Below are 15509 nucleotides of genomic sequence, written 5' to 3' on the forward strand. Positions count from 1 at the left end.
AAAAATTAAAAAAGTTAAAAAAAAAAAAAATTATTAAATGACCCCATACCCCAAGGGCCCAGGCCAAGGTGGGAGTAGTCGTTGGGTGCCTTGCGGAATTAGCCAGCGACCCCCAGGGCAAGCTAGGCTCGTGCCTAATCCCGCCAATGGCCCAGACCCTTGGGTGCCCTGGCGCTAGTGGGACGATACCGAGAATTGGCCTACCACCCCCAAGGTGCCCAAGGGGCCCATGCCAGGGGTAGGTTTAGTTGCGCTTGTTGTTGCTCCTACTCTTGGCTCGGACCCCTTGGGGTTTGGGACATTTAATTTTTTTTTGCGTTCTTTTTTTTAATGTTTTCTTAGTTTTTTTTAATGGAGGGTCTCTTTTTCAAATGTATTTTATTGCTTTCTATTTTTTATTTTTTATTATTTATTTATTTTATATTTTTTATTGTTTTTTTAATGGGGGACAATTTTTTAAATACATTTTTTTGCGTTTAATTATTTATTTATTTTATATTATATAATATTGTTGATTAAATTTAATTTATGCTTGCAAATCAAGTTCAATTTTGAAAACTATTCATTAATTATACTTGTAATGTTTTGACTTTAAGATTTTATGATAAGAATAAGTATTCAATTATTGTTGTTATATGTTTAATATTTATATTATTTGATTTTCACTTTAATTTTTATGTGAATCATTATTTTTTGAAAAAAACAAAAACAAAACTGTGAATATTATTATTTTTTTGACATAAAATTCATAAAAAAAATGTTATTTCTTTAACATTTTTTGTTAAATTTTCTCATAAAAGCAAAAAAGTCACAAAATGTGTATGTTTATTTATTATATCTATATTCAAAATGTGTATTTTTTTATTATATCTATATTCAAAATGTGTATTTTTTTGTTAAATGTTTAAAATTATTCTCTGAATTTAGCCTTATGTGATCCATAACTTGTATGCCAAGAAATATTTCAATGATAATCACATCAGAGAAAATTTTGTCGATTATTTTTTTAGTGACAATTATTTGTTGTACATTGAAATATTAATTAACGATACATAAATATATAGAAAATCCCAACTTTAAAATATTGACCTTTTTTTAACTATGAAAAAAAAACTAAGATTTCATTACAACTAAAAAAAATGAAAAGTAAAACAAAAAAAACACAAACTTGAAAAGCACTTAAAAAAATACATATCTCGGGGAAGAAGAAGAAGAAAAAGACAATTACTTTAAAAATTGTTAAATTTAAAAAAATAACTATCCACACTTAATACATTAGAAAAATTTAAAGTGTCAATTGAAAGCCCCCCAAAAAAAGGGGTTGATGTTGCATCAATGCTTTTCGAAATCAGCATGAAAATAGCTAACATTTAAAAAAAATATTCATACTTCATACATAAGAAAATTTAAAATGTCAAAAATATGCTCCAAAAAAAAGGTGTAACTTTTCAAAATCGGATGATTGTTTGCTACTTCTAAAAAATGAGAACTTGGCAAAGTTCTCTTTTGATTGGAAACTTTGTTGTCAGTGTGACACAAGAAGAATAACATGATCTAGAAAGATCACTGCTCACTAGTAGGCCATGATCCTAAAGAGGTATCTACTCCATGAGTGTTCGACCCTTAGGGACCATTCCTCTCAAGAATGTTTGTCCCTCATGTTATCTCACCAATAGTATGATCCATGCTCAAGTTGCTCATAGTCAATCATTAGCATCATCATCAAATCACCAGCATCCACTAGTTGCCATATCTCAAGTGGTATTAAACCCATGGCATGACATCAGTATCAACTAGTCATCATATTCAGGCCCCACTAACACATGTCATACTAACTAGTAGGCTTCATCATCATCCTAGTCAGTCCCTCTGACTTGTGGTGACACCCTTAGGATACACTTTATGATTAGTTTGGTCCATGTGATATTGTGCGATTTACCTACAAGAAGTACCAGCTAGCGACACAATCCTCCATGGATAAGTAATATGGCCTATGATGTTGCAAGACCACACTCCATCCTACAGTAATCTAGGTCTTCGATGTTGAAAGATGCGACACTCCTTCCTGAAGTGATTTGGGTCTTCAATCCCTAGAGGCACACACTCTATGATTAATCTAGTGCCTCTAGTCCCACTCTCTTCTGCAAGGAGAGTGTCCATCTGTGCTATCATCAAATCAACACTCCTTCTCAATGAGAGAGGGGATCTCCATAAGTCCAAGCTTCATTAGAATGTCTATTATCTACTCATCAGTGGAGATGTACTCATAACTCAAGTTGCACTACTCTCCTTTGTACCTTATCACAGATGTAGTGGTACTTGATCTCAATGTGCTTTGACTTGTCATCAAACAATCCTGTGAGCTGAAGTCATATTACTTCTCAACTTGCTAACCAAGTAGCAACAGATGTTTGTTGAAGCAATATATAAGCACCAAAATGAATTTGTGAATCCCTACAATTGTACTGCAGCAGATCACTACAGGGCTTCCTAAAGGCACTCTTACGCAGTCAGATCAATGCAAGGGGTGTACTTTGGGAAAGTTTGTGAAAGCCACCTTTCACGAGAAGGATAGTCACGCCACAACGATCCTTGAGAGAATTCACACATACGTGTGTGGACCTTTCTCAGTAGCTTCGACAGCAAAACACAGGTATTATGTGATCTTTGTTGATGATTTCTCTCGAAAGTGCTGGATCTTCTTCATGCAGAAGAAGAACGAGACATACTCAAAGTTCTGTGAGTTAAAAGCACTGGTCGAGAAGGAGTCGGGGAAGAAGGTGAAGGCTCTTAGGAGCAACAATGGTGGTGAATACATCTCTGGCGAGTTCAAGGATTTCTGCAACGCAGAAGGGATTCGAAGAGAGCTCATAGCTCCCCATAACCCACAGCAGAACGGGGTTGCTGAGCGAAAGAAAAGAATGATCGTGGGTGCTGCACGGGCGATGTTGCATGATCAGGGCCTACCCCTTCACTTGTGGGTGGAAGCATGCAATACTACAGTATATGTGTAGAACCGTTGTCCTCACAGGATACTTGGCATGAGTACACCCAAGGAGGCTTATTCTGGTAAGAAGCCTGATCTTTCTCATTTGAGGATTTTTGGTGCTAACTTTTACATGCCTGTAACGAAGGCTTCCAGGAAGAAGTTGGAGCTGACCGCAGAGGTTGGGATATTTTTGGGGTACACTGATACGCCCCACAACTATCGTGTGTATTTTCCAGACAGTGGCAAGACTGTTGTGTGACGGGATATAAAATTTCAGGAGGAGAAAGCCATGAAGTGTTCGCTTGAGAGGGAGCCACACTTGCATGCAGATGAGGAGCTATTAGTTCCTAAATATGAGCTTCAGGACATGGATCAGCCACAGGACGAAGTTCATGGAGTGGAAGAGACCACTCATGCAGCGCCAACCATCAAAGGGTGAAAGCGCTTGACAGAAGCTGAGCGACTGGCTCAAGATGCAAAGAAGGTTGTAGGACCACCTATAGCTCAACGTAGATAGAGACAGTCACCTGATCGGTACACTAGATACATGGCTCTTGTGAGCAAATGTGTTGTGACTGAGCCATCCTCTTTCGAGGAAGCTGTGGAGGATCCCGCATGGGTAGATGCCATGGTGGAAGAGTATGATTCGATTGTCAGAAACAGTGCATGGGAGATTGTCCCAAGACCAGAAGGGAAATCAGTGGTGGGTTCGAGATGGATCTACAAAGTTAAGCAGGCAGCTGACGGGAGTGTGGAGAAGTACAAGGCAAGATTTGTTGCCCGAGGCTTTTCACAAATAGAGGGGATCGATTATGAGGAGACCTTTGCACCTGTCGCAAGGTATTCTTCCATACGGACGATTCTTGCTCTCTCAGCGCAGATGGGGTGGCACATTCATCAGATGGATGTGAAGATTGTGTTCCTCAACGGAGTCATTGAGGAGGAGGTGTACATAGAACAGCCCGAAGGTTTCGAGATCTTCAGCAGCAAGTCACATGTGTGCAGGTTCAAGAGAGTGCTGTATGGGTTGAAACAAGCACCACGTGCTTGGTACACACAGATAGAAAGTTATTTCACCAGACTTGGATTCTCTAAGAGTGAGGCGGATCCTAACCTATACCAGATTGTGGTGGAGGGTAAGTTGTTTATCATTGTACTTTATGTAGATGATTTGATTCTAACGGGTGATGAGCTGTTGATACTTTCATGCAAGGATGATCTTGCTAAGGAGTTTAAGATGAAGGACTTGGGCCTCCTTCATTATTTCCTGGGATTGGAAATCTGGCAACGCAGTGATGGACTATTTGTTTCTCAGGGTAAGTATGCTCGGGAGATACTGGAGAAGTTCAACATGCATGGCCACAAGCCTATTGATACTCCTCTTCTTGGAGGTTGGAGGAAGGAGGATGCCACTTCAGTAGAAGAAGTGGATGCCATTGTTTATCGATAGTTGGTGGGGTCGCTTATGTATCTGGTCAATACACGACCCGATATATGCTATGTTGTTAACCAGCTTTCACAAGCTATGCTTAAGCCAACCAAGCTCTTCTGGAAGGCAGGCAAGCATGTATTGCGTTATCTCAGAGGCACATCGGGATATGGATTGTGGTACAAACAGGAGGATGAGGTGAAGCTATGTGGCTTCACGGATGCAGATTGGGCAAGGAGCCCAACGGACAGAAAGAGCACATCTGGAGGGGTCTTCAGTATCAAGTCGACATAAGTTTCTTGGTACAACAGGAAGCAGAGATCCGTGGCACTCAGTTCAGCAGAGGCCGAGTATATGGCAGCAAGTTTAGCTGCATGCGAGGCTATATGGATGAGGAAGATCCTGGTCGGGTTGTTCGGTTCTCACTTGGAGCCTACAGTGATTTATTTTGATAACCAAAGTTGCATTAAAATCTCAGCTAATCCAGTATTTCATGATAGATCTAAGCACATTGACATCAAGTACCATCATATCAAAGATTGTGTGCAGCAGAGAGTCATGTTACTTTCATACATTCCAATGGAGGATTAGGATGCTGATATCTTGACGAAGGCGTTCACCAGGAGTAAGTTCGAATACCACCGAGGCAGGATAGGGGTTGTTGATAATCCATATCTTGTTGAGAGGGAGTGTTGAGAATGCAACAAGATGATGGAGCTTAGTGGAAAGGAGTCACCTTCACTAAGTGGGCCCGCAGGCTATTTTTGGCGTAAAGTCTATTATTAGACTATGTCTATTTTTAGACATATGGATCATGGTCTATGAGTTGCGGGATGCTATTTGTGGATGATTGGTCATGTTGGTAAAAATAGATGGACTTCTATTTTTAGACATATGGGCGGTTTCTATTTTTAGACTACCAGGCTAACAATAGAACAGTCAAATATTATTGTCTCATAATAATATTTGGACTATAAACATTATCTTATCCTCTTGGAGCACTTCAGTTTGAGCTACAGATGCGGCACATGCAGCTGTCAGAAGGAAATATGCTTTTCTTGTGGGTCAGTTGAGCTATTGCATGCAGGACTTCAGTTAGAACTCATGTGGTTGAGTTTGGTGGAGTTGATTGTGGAGTTGATGGAGTTGTGTTTAGTTTGACTTGGTTGAACTAGTTGTATTTTACTCTAACTAAAGAATACACTAATGATGAGTTGTGTGAATTAAATTATTAATTAATTCACTAATTATTAACTCATAAAGCAACTGAAAAATACATCAGTTAACTCAGTGTATGTACGGTTCAGTGGAGACAGGTGTTAGAGGTTGAGATTGCTATCAGTTGTGACTACAGTGTGACTATAGTTGTGCATGAGATTTTCACATGCATGGATGGAGATTTCCCATGATGGCTTGCATAGCATACAAGGGAATTCTTTTTTACAGAGTGAATGATTTCTCTTGCAGATTGCGCAGTGGAGGCAGGAAAAGCAGTGGAGGAGATTTGAGCTGTGATTGATCAGATCTAAGCTAGTTTTGTGTGTAACAAGTGGAGATAGTACTGAGTACTTGTGAGGAGTATTGTACTATGTATTGTTACATGTTCTCTATCATTATAATATACAGATAGTGTAGGGTTTTCAACTGTATGCTTCCCCGGGTTACATACTGTGTTAATGTGTGCATGCAATTGATGTTTCATTGTTTTTGATGCTGCTAAATTGATGATCAATGTAGAGGAGATTATGTATTGTGCATGTATTCTGCAATAGTGTATAATCGGGATAATCTCTGTGAATAAGTACTTAATTATTCAAAATTTCTACACCATGCAGTTGTGCGAACATCGAAGGTACATGAGAATAGTCTACATGCAACATCCTCGTAGTGTGCCTCAACTGTCTGCAACTGTAGGTAGAAGTTGTCTAAGTGATACTTTTCCTTCACTATTTTGTCAGGGTCGAACTTTGTGATCATCCTCTCCGACCGCTTCTGCATCTTGTGCAAAGCAACCAGGAGAGACAATGGTCTGTGAGTCATCCATTCTAGATTTTGGTAATCCATGTCTTCTTGCTCTTCATCCTCCTCCTCTTCTTTAGAATCTGACGGTTCTGGCTCTGAGTCTATTGGTTCGTCTTCACCTCTACCTCCTTCGTTGCCTTCCCCTCTGCCTCATGTACTGAGTCTGAGCCCAAGATCATGATGGTGTCTCATTCTCCCTGTTGGAAGACCAGAGGTTCCTCTCTATTCTCAAAATTTTCTGCCAGACCTTCAAGCTGGCAAGAACTACTTCTTCCACTGATGATACAACAACCCCTGTGGGAGTGGTTTTTGGCTTTCTTGATGTGTATGGAAGATGTATTCCTGGGATCAATTCAACTACTTTTGCAAACTAACAGGTGATAGGATGGACAGAGTGAAGGTGTTGATACGAAATTTTGTGTTCAGTCCTGGGAGGTGAGGAGTAACCAACTACAGAGTCATGCGTAGGTGAGAAGGATTTCCTTGACCAGATGATTGATGAGTGGGTGTGAGAGGACATTCAGCCATAAACAATTGGTGGCCTTCCTTCTAGCGCCAGAAATGTTGACGGTGTTGGACCCACCAACATTCAGGGGATCTCCCCGGTATGAAGTCCCAACTAGACCTCACATCGTTTGGTGTAGGAGTCCCATCTAGTATGATGGCCTAGTTTCCATTATCTTAAATGTTTGTCTTAACTCTTTCTTGTCAGCATGAGAGAGTGGTATGCTTTGTCTTCAAACAGTGAGGTTCGAGTGCCTGGTGAGTGCTAGTGTTACTTTTGTCAAGGTTCTTTCACATCATAGAGAGAGGGTGGGAGTGAGTCTCTAGTCGGAAGGGATGAAATCCCAAATTTGTTATAGACACACAACACAACAAGACATGCACAACTTCCGGAGGATTAATCCACATGGATGTGGAAGTCACAACACACAATGGAAGATAGCACATACAACACCTAACAAGACAGTCCGCGCGAGTGCGACTGTCATTATAACAAGTTTACGTGAAAGGTTTTGTCTGATGTCCGGGGAGGTAACCAACACGGGAAGGAAAGTGTTAACAACTTATACAACACAATTTCATAAATATATGTATTAGAACAGCTGAATGAGTTCAATTGTTTAACATAAGTTAAAGCAACATGTATTACAAGTGTTCAAGATTAATATTACAAACAATTACAACACATGTGTGAAAACGTGTTGGCATGTTATCAAGCTTTTGAATTAAGTGAAAGTTCTAAGACACATCGATACACCATACATCACTAACCTCGCAGGTGGGGCATTGGAGCCACTACTCGCTCCTCAAAGAAAAGATTACAGAATCTCAAAGCTATGTGGGATGAGCCAAGGTGAAAATTCCTTTGTATGTACAAATGAGGGGGTATTTATAGCCAAGGGGGAAACTCGCCCTTCTGACTGTTCAACTTCCCTCATGACTATTTGACTTTCATGACTTTTCATATTACATGACTCTTCATATTACAAGTGGGTCTCTTAGACTTACACGTTACATTACATTGATTGACAACAGTATGGCCCACAGTAGTGATGTGGCCGATGTTGTCACTCACTGTTATTTAGTCACCAGTTGCTTCAGAAAGTCAAATAGTAGTGATGTTTGAGGCTAATTCTTGAGTCTCAAAAGTTATCAAAGCTTGATCATACCCCCCCCGCATGGCCTAGTGCTCGGAAAGAGCTTTCCAACGGCAATGGTATAAAGAAGTTCAGAAAAGGGTTCCCGGATCAAAAGATAAACTCAATTGAAGAATCACTTTCGAAAGCCCTGAAAGCATGAAAATGGTAAAAAATGGCTAAGTGTTGGGGAGATAAATCACAATAGGGATAGTGCAGGCATATAGGCATATCGTCCATCAGCAAAATTAAGAGGCACACACTTAAGGTTTATCAACGGATGTTAGGGCCGATTGAGATTTACGATATTTCCCCTAGAGGCGATAAAAGATTACAATTTGGTTAATAAGAGCCCTGCGTCCGGATTATTGGCAATATCGCAATCCTGCATATTGACATTCCCTAGGGCTTAGACTTATGATTTACCGACAGTTAAGAAGGTCAATTGTGATTTGTTATCCTGCATATCACAATCGGTGATCGGCGAAGTTATAAGAGTTCAAAGGCCGTAGCAGGGGTCGATATTGCGATATATACCAAAATCATCGAGAGGGACGATTTTCAAAATACAAAGGAAAGCATGGAAAAATAACGCCTCGGTCAGCCTTTTCTTTCTCCTCAAGGGGGCCATGTGAAAACTTCTCATTGGTCTGCGAAATTGATGTGGCAAGTGATGTCAGCAGTGACGAGGCAGGTACGAAGAATTACATGGCAGGGGACATGTGTCACTCATTTTTGACATTTTCAGGGGTCCTATGGGCCTGTTTCCGAGTGCCATGTGGCATCACTCATAGTGTGAAACATGGTTGTGATGATGTCACGATGATGTTGGAAATGATGTCACCAAGATATCAGTAATCAGTGATCACAATGTGATAAAGGTTAAAAGAGGCAAAACAACAGAGAAGCGATGATTGCAATATGCGGGATTTCTCCCAGATGCGATAAATTTTAAGTTGCAATCTATAAATATTTTGGGTCCAGGAAATCCGCAGATAAGGGTTTCATTATGATATAAGGAAAAATCCTTCCCTGCACATTATGGAGATCCTTAAGCACTTTACATATGGGCTATTGGTCTCCGCATATGATCATATGCAGAAATTCACAAAGGTGTTATCAAAGGGGCCCTAAGACTTATTTAAAAAGAAAAACATGCACGTTCACTAATTTCAATAGTTTAAAACCCACTGACCAATGATGTAACATTCCATAGTGAGCTCTTCATAGATCAAGGTGGCAGCCACTGGGAATTAATGAAGTATGGGGGACTGTCATGCCTTATCAGTGGGCGTCGAACAAATTTTCACTGTTGAAATGACTCAACATCCATCAAACCGCCTTAAACCGTCGAAGGAAGCTTAGAACAACAAGAATGGGGCTTAACGAGCAGCTTCCACTGAAATATCAGCAAGACACCTCCTCCTTCATTTTTTTATCCTCTTCCTCTTTGTATTAAGGATTGAATTTTTTGAAAAGGGGATTTAGCCCTGTTGTAATCACTTTTCGGGGGGAAAAGCTTGACAGAGCTGTAACAACTCGTCCTGCGTGACAGTTGAGGGCTTAGACTTGGATTTTTCTTGTAAACATTAATGAAAACCTCCCCTTCCCCTCTTATAAAAGGGCCAAAACAATATTGTAAAGGGAGGTTGGTTTTTTAGGGGTTGGGAGTTCTGCTTGCAGAGATTATCAGACCTACGAGGGCTGATTTTTGTGAGTCAATTTTAACTCAATCTTCTTGTAATGAGAGCTTTACTCACTTGAGGACTTAATAAAGAACTGGTTATTGGACCTTTGAAGTATATGGCATTTTCCTCTATTGATTCTGAACATGTCAATGTATAGTTAGTCCTACCTTTGTGATTCCAATTCAATATGTTTCATTTCTTAAAAATATAAAGAAAGATATGTTTACTTCTGGCTCATTTGTGGATTTACCTTCACTATGAGATTGCCAACAGTACCTGCATAATTACAAATTTGTTTAATTTTTCTACTAGCAGTATAGCCCCTGTTTTCCAGATTTTCTCCTATTAAGTAACAGTTTACAACGCCTATAATTATTCAGATTTAACTTTGACTATTTAGTAGAGTCTAGTACCCATCACATGTAGCTTGAAGTCTTTAAAACTCCTTCTGTTGCTCCCATTCCACCTTATTCTTCTTTCACATTTCCGCTAGAAATTAGTAACTGAAGATTCTATTTTCACAGTCTTCTCTAGCTGATTTGCTCCTTCTCATACCTTTCTCCATCGCCACAACAATTTCAGTTCAAACTATTCCATTTCCATGTGTAGGCCAGCAGAAGAAGAAGCCATTCCTCTTTGATTTTTTCTCATACACCCCCTGCACTTAAATCCTTAAGTTAGCCTGAAATTCCCTCATTAAAGGCACATAGAACCAGAACTAAACCCTCTGACCACCATCTCAATTTCATGACAATTGGAGTGTTGCACACCCCTTTCAAACCATCCCACAAGCACTCCTCTAACTAAGATGTCCTAAGCATTGGTCTAAAATCAACCTGAGGTTGTCTCTAGGAGGTTAGTCTTTTCCTTGTGTTGCAAGGTGCAAGATTTAGCCACAACATCTTCTAGTGTCGTTGTCGGGGAACGAATTAGAATATTTTTCCTTAGGTACGACAAAACATTTCATTTCCTCTCATAGGTGAGCATAGGAAGTGTGGGTTGAAGATATCTCACCTTGGCAACTCCACTGGCAAATATATGGTAGATATCCTGGTGACACCATTGTCCATATCTCTGTTATGATCATCCTGGCCTTTCAAATAGACTCATACTCACTTATACTACAGAATTCAAGATGGCCATTCCTGCATTCTTGGCCAACCAATTTGCACCACTGTATTTCTCTGCTATTGTTGTTTCTCCTCATCATATCCCTCCATTTCATGAGTGGAACACCTATTTGCCCAAATTCAGTGAGAACTCTGAGAAAAGACATGATCAGCACCTCAAAGACTTTCACAATTGCATGGAAGAACAAGATATTTTTCTTGAAGATTTCCAAATGAAGCTATTTAAATTGTCTTTAGAGGGAGAGGCTGGGATCTATTTTAAAACACTACCTCATGGCAGCATATCTTCCTTGAAATCCTTCCATTCAACATTCTATAACTACTCTAAGATATTTTACCCACTAGATGCATTGTCTGAGGATTGTTGCATACTTTGTAATGAAGAAATCAATTCTGAGGTAGATGAATATGTTGAAGATGCTTGTTGAGCTTCTCTCCAAGAAAGCATTCTTTCTCATAAGGAAACAATACCTTATGAGCAAGAAGAAGAAGGAGGAAACACCTCTGATATGCAAACCAACTCACATAGACCTCACATCAATTGGTGTAGGAGTCCCATCTGGTATGATGGCCTAGTTGCCATTATCTTAAATGTTTGCCTTAACTCTTTCTTGTCAACATGAGAGAGTGGTATGCTTTGTCTTCGAACAGTGAGGTTCGCATGCCTGGTGAGTGCTAGTGTTACTTTTGTCAAGGTTCTTTCACATCATAGAGAGAGGGTGGGAGTGAGTCTTTAGTCGGAAAGGATGAAATCCAAAATCTGTCAGAGACACACAACACAACAAGACATGCACAGCTTCCAGAGGAGCAATCCACATGGATGTGGCAGTCACAACACATAATGGAAGATAGCACATACAACACCTAACGGGACAGTGCGCGCGAGTGCAACTATCATTATAACAAGTTTACGTGAAAGGTTTTGTCTAATGTCCGGGGAGGTAACCAACACGGGAAGGAAAGCGTTAACAACTTATACAACACATTTTCATAAATATATATATTAGAACAACTAAATGAGTTCAATAGTTTAACATAGGTTAAAGCAACATGTATTACAAGTGTTCAAGATTAATATTAAAAACAATTACAACACGTGTGAAAACGTGTTGGCATGTTATCAGGCTTTTGAATTAAGTGAAATTTCCAAGACACATCGATACACCATACATCACTAACCTTGCAGGTGGGGCGTTGGAGACACTACTCGCTCCTCAAAGAAAAGATTACAGAATCTCAAGGCTATGTGGGACGAGCCAAGGTGAAAATTCCTTTGTATGTACAAATGAGGGGGTATTTATAGCCAAGGGGGAAACTCGCCCTTCTGATTGTTCAACTTCCCTCATTACTATTTGAATTTCATGACTTTTCATATTACATGACTGTTCAGATTACAAGTGGGTCACTTGGACTTCCACGTTACATTACATTTATTGACAACAGTATGTCCCACAGTAGTGATGTGGCCGATTTTGTCACTCACTGCTATTCAATCACCAGTTGCTTCATAAATTCAAATAGTAGTGATGTTTGAGGCTTATTCTTGAGTCTCAAAAGCTATAAAAGCTTGATCATACCCCCCTCCTACCCCCCCGCATGGCCTAGTGCTCGGAAAGAGCTTTCCAACGACAACGATATAAAGAAGTTCAGAAAAGGGTTCCTGGATCAAAAGATACACTCAATTGAAGAATCCCTTTGGAAAGCCCTGAAAGCATGAAAATGGTAAAAAATGGCTAAGTGTTGGGGAGATAAATTGCAATAGGGATAGTGCAGGCATATCGTCATATCATCCATCAGCAAAATCAAGAGGCACACACTTAAGGTTTATCTGCAGATGTTAGGGCCGATTGCGATTTACAATATTTCTCCTTGACGCGATAAAAGATCACAGTTTGGTTAATAAGAGCCCTGCGTCTAGATTATTGGAAATATCGCAATCCTGCATATCGACATTCCCTAGGGCTTAGACTTATGATTTATCGACTGTTAAAAACGCCGATTCTGATTTTTGATCTCGCATATCACAATCGGCAATCAACAAAGTTATAAGAGTTCAAAGGCCGCAGCGGGGGCCGATATTGCGATATAGACCAAAATCGTCGAGAGGGACGATTTTCAAAATACAAAGGAAAGCATGGAAAAAACAAGGCCTCGGTCAGCCTTTTCTCTCTCCTCAAGGGGGCCATGTGAAAACTTCTCATTGGTCTGCGAAATTGATGTGGCAAGTGACGTCAGCAGTGACATGGTAGGTATGGAGAATGACGTGGCAGGGGACATGTGTCACTCAGTTTTGACATTTTCAGGGGTCCTATGGGCCTATTTCCGGGTGCCACGTGGCATCACTCACAGCGTGAAACATGGTTGTGATGATGTCATGATGACGTTGGAAATGATGTCACCAAGATATCAGCAATCGGTGATCACAATGTGCTAAAGGTTAAAAGAGGCAAAACAACAGAGAAGTGATGATTGCGATATGCGGGATTTCTCCCAGATGCGATAAATTTTATTTTGCAATCTATAAATATTTTGGGACCAGGAAATCCGTAGATAAGGGTTTCATTATGATATAAGGAAAAAACCTTCCCCACATGTTATGGAGATCCTTAAGCACTTTACATATGGGCTCTTGGTCTCTGCCTATGATCATATGCAGAAATTCACAGAGGTGTTATCAAAGGGGCCCTAAGACTTATTTAAAAAGAAAAACATGCACGTTCACTGATTTCAATGGTTTAAAACCCACTGACCAGTGATGTAACATTCCATAATGAGCTCTTCATAGATCAAGGTGGCAGCCACTGGGAATTAATGAATTATGGGGGATTTTCATGCCTTATCAGTCGGCGTCGAACTAATTTTCACTGTTGAAATGACTCAACATCCATCAAACCGCCTTAAACCATCGAAGGAAGCTCAGAACAACAAGAATGGGGCTTAACAAGCAGCTTCCACTGAAACATCAGCAAGACACCTCCTCCTTCATTTTTTTATCCTCTTCCTCTTTGTATTAATGATTAATTTTTCGAAAAGGGGGTTTAGCCCTATTGTAATCACTTTTCAGGGGGGAAAGCTTGACAGAGTTGTAACAACTCATCCTGTGTGACAGTTGAGGGATTAGACTTGGATTTTTCTTGTAAAAATTAATGAAAACCTCCCCTTCCCCTCTTATAAAAGGGCCAAAACAATATTGTAAAGCGAGGTTAGTTTTTTAGGGGTTGGGAGTTCTACTTGCAGAGATTATCAAACCTGTGAGGGCTGCTTTCTGTGAGTCGATTTAACTCAATCTGCTTGTAATGAGAGCTTTACTCACTTGAGGACTTAATAAAGGACTGGTTATTGGACCTTTGAAGTATATGGCATTTTCCTCTATTGATTCCGAACATGTGAATGTACAGTAAGTCCTACCTTTGTGATTCCAATTCAATATGTTTCATTTCTTAAAAATATAAAGGAAGATATGATTACTTCTGGCTCATTTGTGGATTTACCTTCACTATGAGATTGCCAACAGTACCTGCATAATTACAGATTTGTTTAATTTTTCTACTAGCAGTATAGCCCCTGTTTTCCAGATTTTCTCCTATTAAGTAACAGTTTACAACGCCTATAATTATTCAGATTTAACCTTGAATATTTAGCAGATTCTAGTACCCATCACATGTAGCTTGTGTTAGAATATTATATATTACGGAGCAATGGAACACATAAAATATTGCAGAAATATAAACACAGAGAATGCATAAAACAAGAGAGACACAAATATACGTGGTTCACCCAGTTTGGGCTACATCCACCCCGAACAGCCAGTCCTTCCTTTCTATTATCCAGCAAAATGAAGAAACACAACCTACAGCAAATCCGCTGTAATATCCTCTGTTTTCTCTCACAGTCTCACCTCTCAGTTTCTCGCTCACAGAATACACATCTATATCTCATCCTCCAATACAATGCCCTCATACAAAGAGAGGGGTTGCCTTCTAGGGCAAAAAACCCTAAACTAAACATAAGTTCTACCGTCAGATCATCTGCCTAATGAACGGCCCAGATTGACTAGAAATTACTATACTTTTACAAGGCAATTTTACATTTGTTTTTAGCTTCGGGGGTGCTGCCCCCGAGCCCCCGCCGGGGGACCGCTGGCCCCCGGACCCCCGCGGGGGGGACAAGTTCCCCCTGCACACCCCCCCCCCCTGCGTGGAGGGGTGTACAAACTTCTTGGGGAATACATCAGGCTGAATCAAAGATCTCTAAACAATCATGCTCCACACACAACAATCTCCCACTTGGAGAATGACTGTAGAAACTCCACCACTGCTTCATTTGCTGGACAATGACTCCTCTTTGGACCTGGCTGTTTCTCATCTTCATCGTCATCCTTGAAGACCTACTGAAACTGAGCATAATCTCAGTTTCTCCCTGGTTACAACTTTTGTTAGCATATCTGCAGGATTCTGGCTAGTGTGTATCTTTTCCAGCTTCAACTCTCCATCTTCCAACACTGATCGTATGAAATGGTACTTGAGTTGTATGTGTTTAGTCCTAGAATGAAATGTTGAGTTCTTTGCAAGATGAATGGCACTTTGGCTATCACTGTATAACGTGCCCATA

Source organism: Pinus tabuliformis, chromosome 3_2 (genome assembly GCF_031772625.1).
Source record: "Pinus tabuliformis cultivar Carrire ecotype Pingquan chromosome 3_2, CPIR1, whole genome shotgun sequence".
Taxonomy (NCBI): domain Eukaryota; kingdom Viridiplantae; phylum Streptophyta; class Pinopsida; order Pinales; family Pinaceae; genus Pinus; species Pinus tabuliformis.